The following is an 8597-nucleotide window of genomic DNA, read 5'->3' on the forward strand; positions in this document are numbered from 1 at the left end:
GGAGACCCCCCCTGCAGTGCTGCGTCCAGCTCTGGGGCCCCCAACAGAAGAAGGACACGGAGCTGTTGGAGCGAGTCCAGAGGAGGCCACAAATGATCAGAGGGCTCAGAGCCACAGGCTGAGGGCCCTCGCTAGCACCCCGTCCCTCTCACCTTGGCCTGTCATCCCACAGCTTGTCATGGGCAAGCCTGATACGATCCCCCTTCCCCTGATACGATCCCCCCCCCTGTAGGAGTCGCCTACAGCTCTAACCCCTCTTTTCTTCCATGTGGAGGTGGCCATGACATGGGGGCGAGGCCTTCCTGACCCTGGCAACACCTCTGGTGTAGGTGGGCCCTCATCCCCATCATCCCTTGCCTGGCCTTGCCCAGCCAGAGCCTCGTGCCTGCTGCACAGGGCACCTGTGGAGGGGAGGTGGGCAAGGAGGGGGTTCGCCTGCTGCCCTGAGCAGGGACTCGCCTCCAGTCGCTCCTTCCCTTGGAGCTGCTGCCTTCAGCCTGGTGGGAAGGGTACCGGGTCCCCCTGAACTTGGCTTTGTCTGGTGGCTGCTCCTGTCCCTGCCCCGGGGAGGGCAGAGCGCGGCTCCCCCAGCCCCTCTCTCCCAGCCCCCCCCGATGCTCCTGACCCTCTCCCCTCCCTCCGGCAGCCCCAGCCCGGCCCCCGCTCCCCCCTCTCCCCGCTGCTCTCACCTCACACCTCCGGCACCAGCGCAGGGCTCGGGCTCGCCCTGAGCCCCGGGCCCGGGGGGCTGCAGGGTTGGGGGGAGCCCTGTCTGGGCAGCCACAGCCCTTGTGGCGAGCGCGGGGGACGCGGCTTCGTGCCGGGGGGGGCCGCAGCCCGGCTGCTGCCGAGCGGGGCGGGGGCGACTCCGGAGCAGCTCCCTCCTCCCCCGGGCCTGGGCCCGCAGCGGCTCCCCCCGGCCCCGGCCCCCGGGCCCCGGCCCCGCAGCGGCCGCTCCGCCCGGGTCCGCAGCCCGTTTAACGCTCCCGCCGTTGCCCCCCAACGCCCCGGCCCCGCGGCGGCTCTCACGAGAGCTGCGGCTGCCGGCGCGTCCCGGCGCTGCCCCGGCGCTGCCCGGCCCCGGGAGAACCTCCCGGTGCGCCGGGAGCTGCCGCTGCGCCGCGGGCCGGGCCGGGCCGGGGGGTGCCGGTGCCTCCGGGAGAGCCCCCGGGCCGGGCGGGGGCCGGCTCTGTCCCGGCGGCGACCCCCCGCTGGCGGGGCAGCCCGGCGGGGGGCACGGGAGGGCCCGGCCCCCCTTCGCCTGCCCCGGGGCTCGGTGGCGGCGCTGCCCTCGCAGCGGGTGACCGCGGCGTCGCGCACACAGCCCCGGGGAGCTGCCCCGGAGGAGGGGGTCGCAGCCCCTACCGGCGCTGGGGGACCGCACCGCAGCCCCCTCGGCCGCCCCTTCCCCAGGCAGCAGCAGCCCAGCGCCCTCCGGCTGTGCTCTGGGGGGCCGGACCCAAAGGGCTCCCCGGGGGCGGGGGTGGGGGCGAGACCGCGGCCGGGGGTCCCTCGCGTCCACGGGGGCACGGGGGCTTCCTCCCCTGACCCTCCCTGCTGTGTCACAGGGGGCCACCAACGCCACAAAGCCCCCGCCAGCGAGTGTGCCCGGCATTAAAAAAAGCAAATGTTGTGTCTGTGTCTCTGTCAAGTTATTATAAATAATTATCAGCAATAACAGCAACAATCAGCGACAGCAGCGATCGATAACAGGAGCACCGAGTATCTACACAGTGTTGCAGGTTAATACACACTTACCTCTAGTAAAGTAAATGTACCAACGACGGACCAGCAGATGCTTGGGACAGGTCACTGATTGTCTGCAGCTGGTACCCAGCGCATGAGGCAGAGCCCAGAAGGGGACCCCCCGTCCCAGAGGTGGGGGGGACAACCTGAGCCGCCCCCAGCAGTGGGCTCAGAGGGGCACCGAGAGAGGAGCAGACAGAGTCTCACATCTTACTCCACTGCGGGTGAAAATTAAGTCATTTTTATAGCACAGAGACCTAAGAGGGCGTAGGACACCACCGCTTCCACCAGCCAAGAGATGCTGGTAATTTCTGTGTTCCACCCGGGACAGATGATGTTTTCTGTTCCCTCAGACCAATTTTTATTTTCCACACAGTTTTCCTGTTCTTGCAGTGAGAACGGCCAGTGGCAGGTACCGATCCTCACTTTCTCAGGGCATCTTCCTCTTTTTCCACGCTATTTGTCACCTTTTCAGCCATAAGCTGCTGCTACAGTCCCCGGTTTTGCGCTTATCAATGGTACCTCAGGACGCCTCCTGTTTCTCGGTGCTGTGACCTAAATGGATTTGCTCCCATTTTCTTCTCTCCTGGTTGGTGTGCGGGTACCGGAGAGAAGGCAGCCGAAGCACACACCGGCTAAAACCCCTTTTTACTGCCGGCAACAGAGGCACCTCTCAGCAGGGAGCACAAGGAGGACCCTGTACTGCAGCTCCTTCAGTTTTCCCAACCCCAGCAGCTGCTGCCTTAACACCCCAGCCGGCATCGCAGCCGTAGCGGCAGAGAGGTCACCACGGTGCCGGTGGGAAAGCCGGGGAGAACTGCAAGGTGGAAGAACATCTTCGGGTGGAGAAATACCTCTTAGCCAAAAAGTGGGCTCTGACTGTCAGCCCGCAGCCAGCCTGCCCCCCACGTCCATCACCGGTCCCAGGACAGCGCCTGCTGCAGCCGTCCTGTTGATGATCGTTCCTCCCCACAGCAGCAGGACACCCACCCAGGTGGGAGGCAAAGGCTCTTCCCTTGTTTTTCCCTTCTCCCCTGGACAACGTGTTTCTTATTCCCCTGTTTCCCCAGGCATTTCTTTCTTTCCTCATTTTTTGGGATTTCCAGCCCTCCCCCAGTTCTGTATCACATTTCCCTCCTCAGGTTCATGTGCAGAGGAGATTTAAGCATCTTCTCAGACAGACCCACCGCATCATCCTGTGCCTGAGCAGGTAACTCCTGGTCAGCCCCTGCCTACGGCAAGAGGAGCCTGCTCAGGGCTGGAGCTCTCCCACTCCTCTTGCTGGTAAGAGCAAGCGGAGAACACCCACCCTGTGCAGTGCTGGGCCTTCTCCTGCAAGGAGAAAGGCTGCCTGGACATCCAGCTCTGGGGCCCCCAACACAAGAAGGACATGGAGCTGTTGGAGCGAGTCCGGAGGAGGCCACGGAGATGCTCAGAGGGCTGGAGCCCCTCTGCTCTGGAGACAGGCTGAGAGAGCTGGGGCTGTTCAGCCTGGAGAAGAGAAGGCTCCGGGGAGACCTTCTAGCACCTTCCAGTGCCTGAAGGGGCTACAGGAAAGCTGGAGAGGGGCTTTTTACAAGGGCGTGGAATGACAGGATGAGGGGGAACAGTTTTAAACTGAAAGAGGGGAGATTGAGATGAGATCTGAGGAAGAAATTCTTTGCTGTGAGGGTGGTGAGACCCTGGCCCAGGTTGCCCAGAGAAGCTGTGGCTGCCCCCTCCCTGGCAGTGTTCAAGGCCAGGTTGGATGGGGCTTGGAGCAACCTGGTCTGGTGGAAGGTGTCCCTGCCCGTGGCAGGGGGTTGGAACTAGATGGTCTTTAAGGTCCCTTCCAACCCAAACCAGTCTGTGGTCTGTGACGTTCTCTCTCTGAGGGGGTTGTCAGGCACTGCACAGACTATCATCTACTGTAGATACTCTGTGCAAGCATTTCACCCAAGTGTGTGAGCAATGGGACCACCTCCGGGGCAGGCAGAGCCACGTAGAGCCGCACACAGGAGACGTTCGAGTGCCAGAAGTTGCAAGATAAAGAACAAAACAAGCACAAGGGACTGCAGAGGGGCAGGACACCCCCCTGAACACACACGACGGACCGGCAAAGCCAGAAGCAGGACAAGCAGCATCAGGGCAGATGAGATCCCCACTTTTGGGGGGTGGGTAAGTAGCACAAAAATGTCCCACGTGAATAAGAAAAAGGAACCAGCTGTTCCTTTACGGAACAAGAAGCTTCCTCAAAGTTAAAAGAATGCTTATCCTAGTTAAAATAAAGAATATTTTTGTTTAGATTTAACTAAACCATTTTATTTATCACCTACAATGGTTGTCCAAAATGGATGCACCTCTGGCAAATATTGCCCATAATTCTGTAATGGCATTTTCCAGACTGAGAAATCACAATGTCTGTATGTGCTGTGGCTTCAGGCAGGGAAGGATTCCCCCTCTGCCAACCTCACCGCTGACACCAGCACATGGCCAGCTGCCGGCGGGTCTTTGCTAACAATTCATCACACTTTTTTCCTCTTTCTGACACCTGTCCCACCTTACACTTGTCTAATTCTTGGCCAGATTTCCTCTACTGACCCTTGTCAGTAATCCAGGTCTATAATCATCTCTCTGTCCACTCTCCTGGGTTCACACGTACTGTCTGTCCGTGACTCCTGCACCCGGGTCCATCTGTGTCCGTCTGGTTTACGGGTGCAGTTCAGACTCAGATGAAAATGCTGAATTTTGATTTTTTTTGAGCCATGCCATGGCTTTTGGTAACCACAGGTGGTGATTCCTCCTGACCCGGCCTGCAGGGGAGTTTACAGGAAAGGCTCTGGACGGACTTGAAGCCCTCATGGGCTGTTCCCAGGCTGCGTTGTGTTCTGCTCTGGCAAGGCTCGCTGAGAGGGAAGATCACAAGGTACAGCTCAGTCCTTGGTGCCTGAGCAGAAAAACAGCCTGCGCCAGACCGCCCAGGAGATGCTTGGCCTCAGGGACGATGGTGCTCCTCCACGTGGGACAGCGGCAGAGTCCCCCGCAGAGGCACACACGAATCAGCTCATTGGCAGCAGAGCGATTTAACTTCTTTCCTCCCCTCTCCCAGGCTCAGCTTCCCCCCGCAGTCTCCTCTCCTCCCACTCCTCACTGCTGCAGGTCACACTCGGTCCCATCAGCCAGGCAACGAGGCTGCAGGGTCAGGGTCTGTGCACAGCCCTGTCTCACGCTCTGCCTGTGCTCCCGCCTGGGCGCTCTGCAGGCTGCAGCCCCTTCAGGGGGTGGAGGGTTGACCCTGGCTGGCACGTGAGCACCCACCCAGCTGCTCACTCCCCCCCTCAGCGGGATGGGGGAAAGAATTGCAAGGGCAAAAGCGAGAAAAAACACTCGTGGATGGAGATACAGATGGTTGAACAGGGGAAGGAAACTCCCTCAGGAAACAGTCATAGAATCACTCCGGGGTTGAGGGCGGAAGGGACCTCTGGAGGTCATCGGGACCAAGCCTGTGCCCAAGCAGGGCCACCTACAGCCAGCTGCCCCGGACCATGCCCAGAGAGCATTTGAGCATCTCCAAGGTGGGAGACTCTGAAACATCCCTGGGCAACCTGTGCAGGGGCTTGGTCACCCGCACAGGGGAAAAGTGTCTCCTGACATGCAGAGAGAACCTCCTGTGCTCCGGTTTGAAACCATGGCCACCAGTCCTGCCCCTGAGCACCAGTGAAATGAGCCAGGCTCTGTCCTCTCTGCACACTCCCTCCAGGGATTTCACACACTGACAAAATGCCCCCTGAGCCGCCTCTTCTCCAGGCTGAACGGTCCCAGCTCTCGCAGGGTAAAGGCCCTTGTTTATGCAGCTGCATGGAAGATCAGGAAAGTGGGACATCATCTTCCTGACACCACCAGTGCTAGAGAAGATCAGCTCATGGATATCTTCCCTTATTTAGGGCTTGTTATCCACCTGGTCAACCCTATCCATTTCCTGCTCCTCACCACTGTCCCTCTCACTGTGCAGTCCCCCAGTAGAAGGGATTGAGCCCTGGTGCACTCAGCCTTCACCAGGGTGCGTGGGACAGGACGAAGGAGAACAGGATAAACGGAACTAGTTTCCCAACTCCATCGCTGCCTGGAGGGAAAGCATCGTTCCACTGCTGATGGGAGCCCAGCAATGAATACATTGCTATGTAGGGTGGATAATCTGTTGGCCAGGGTGGAAACAAGCCCAACAGACCACGTGTTGCGTTATCCAACTCGATTACAGCATCATCTCATTCTGCCAGACAGGTTACCCCCAAGATGCAGTAAACGGCCGCGCGTTGCTACTGGTAAAGTAACAACCACGCAGCGTTATGTGTTAGACCAGCGTTGTGCAGGTACACGCTTACGGTGTCTCAGCTCAGGAGACGGCTGAAGAATGATGGTTTATTGTAAACCCACTGGCGTGATGGTGAAAAGCTGCCTGAGCATGGCCCAGGCACGGCTGAAATCTTAACTCCCAGCCTCATCCCACCACATATCGAACGCACGCACAGATAACTACACAAGTTGTGGTGTCGTGGTAAAATCTAATCCAAAATATTTTCACCAATTTGGACCTTTTTACTGCTGTGTAGTACAGGAGTCCATCCAATACCAGAAACCTCTACTTCTTGGAGGGAAGGAGTGTTTTCCGCCAGGGTAGGACTGATTAAAATAACACGCAGTTCCAAGTTGATGCTTGTTTTATTAGAATCTCCTGTAATGATTTTTAAATGTAAAATTCCCAATTTATGACACTCAAGGATCAAAATCTTCAAGCTTATTGCTTTTTCCAAAAACTCCAGGTTGTGAAGAAAAAGACACTCTAACCCAACATGTTCAGTACGTTAATTTGAAAATGTAAACAGAGCATAATTTCATGTAAAGCATGTGACAGCTGAGCCAAGGAACGTGAAAAGCTGAACTACAAAAGAACCAATGCTACCCAACATTCATGCTACAAGTTTACCTTTCCACAACTATTAGTACTTCCAGGTCAGTTCTTCCCACCAAAAAGATGCTGCAGTGGCGAAAAGATTGTGCTGGGGAAAAAACAACAAAGAGAGCACATTATGCTGAAATACTTCTCTGAGAATTGTACTAACAGGGTCATTTCTGTCCACTAGAAAGACACAACCCCAGCACAAAATAATACAGAGGAAGACCAAAAAATAGAGGAAACACAAAGAACAACTTGTGCCCTAACGGTCCAGTCTCAATAGCTGAAGGCACTGGCACACATCATGATCAGCAAGGGGCTGTATTTCTTCCAGCACTAACTCACCTCCCAGGCAGTGCTGCCCAGAACAGACCCCTCTCGCAGGACACGGCTCCGGCAGCTCTGGAGCGCTTGTTCAGTCAGCAACGCCCAGCAGCTGTTTGCGGGGGGACTTTAATTTCCGTTTAAAACGGTGTCTTTGGGAGTCAAAGTTACAAAGGCCACAGTCGCTGAGTGGCCAACTAAAGGTCACACTTACCTACACGGGACTGAAGGTCCCTCCTGGGAAGGCCCTGCTAGAAGGGGGAGTGTTTAAGGCCTTTAGAAATCGGGCTGGAGATGGCACCCCTCAGCTGATAAAAGCCACGTTGTTCGAGGGCTGTGACTGAGGCGTCACCCTCCCGTCAGGAGTTTTTTCCCCAAAGACAGCTCAGAAGAAGAACATTTACTGTGAATGCTCCACCTTACCACAGGACCAAAGGACACCCCTGGATGCTCCTTTGCCTTGGGAGACTGTGCTTTCACCACAGAAAAGAGGTCCCCGTTCTTCAAGATAACGTAGAATCACCTGAACTGCCAGAATCAGGCACAGCCTCTGACACGGGTGCGGACACAGCCAGGACTGCATCTGCTCATGGCTGCAACATTAGTACCTTCTCCAGAACTTGGAGAGACCTCTTCTTCCTTCTGACTCCACGTTTCCTTCCTCTACCACTCGGTCCATTTGCTGCGGCAGCTGCATCGCACCCTCAGCGCGACCAGCTGCTCTTCTTTGTTCGTCGTTAAGGTTCCTCGGGTCCCCCTGTCAGAAACAGCAGCAAGAACAAAAACACAAGCTCGCGCTCTCCGCACTCCCGGCAGACCCAACGGCAGACCCCGACACCGAGAGGTGGGTCCAGGCTCTGACTGACAAGACGCCTGGGAGGTTTCAAAGCAATCACACTGCAGACTGGTTTAGAGGTAGCTCCCATCTCACAGTCCAGCTCTGAGAGCCGCGTAGCCCAGCTCCATGGGTGGGAATTCGTTACGCAGGATGAGAGTCTCAGCCAAAATCAGCCCTCGGTGACCTACCACTTTACGGGGGTTGTCATTCCTAATCTCACCTGCTGGAAAATACCAGACACAGTTTTTAAAGGAAAACTAACCCCAGTGTAATCCTTGCAGCTTTGGATGTACTGTGACCAATCTGAATGAAACAATCCAGGGATTCCTTACTTACAGACACTCACTTGGTTACAGCCCACGGGAAGGGACGCTGGACTGAACTCACACTCATTTTCTTTGGAGGAATTCTGAAAGGAAAAGGAACCCAAGAACTGTTATGTGATGTAAAATTCCACTGTACAGGAGATTTTTGTTTGCTTGCCTGCTTTAAGAACTAAAAGGCAAGCTCTGCTCTCTTGTTCTGTGATTTTATTTTTTCCCCTGCTACTATAAGGACTTTCTTCACCAATATATTTCTACCTCTCCCTCCTCCAGACATTCACAGGCCCAACCTACAACTGTAATTCCTTGAGTAGACTTTAACCGAGCAGATAGTGACAGAATAACAGCAGCTCCGGCACAGACAGAGATTTTAAAACCATGAACAGAGGTGCTGTGGGAAATAACAGCCGCTGGACACTACAGGCCCCTCGGC

This window comes from Nyctibius grandis, chromosome 14, assembly GCF_013368605.1.
Source record: "Nyctibius grandis isolate bNycGra1 chromosome 14, bNycGra1.pri, whole genome shotgun sequence".
NCBI lineage: Eukaryota > Metazoa > Chordata > Aves > Nyctibiiformes > Nyctibiidae > Nyctibius > Nyctibius grandis.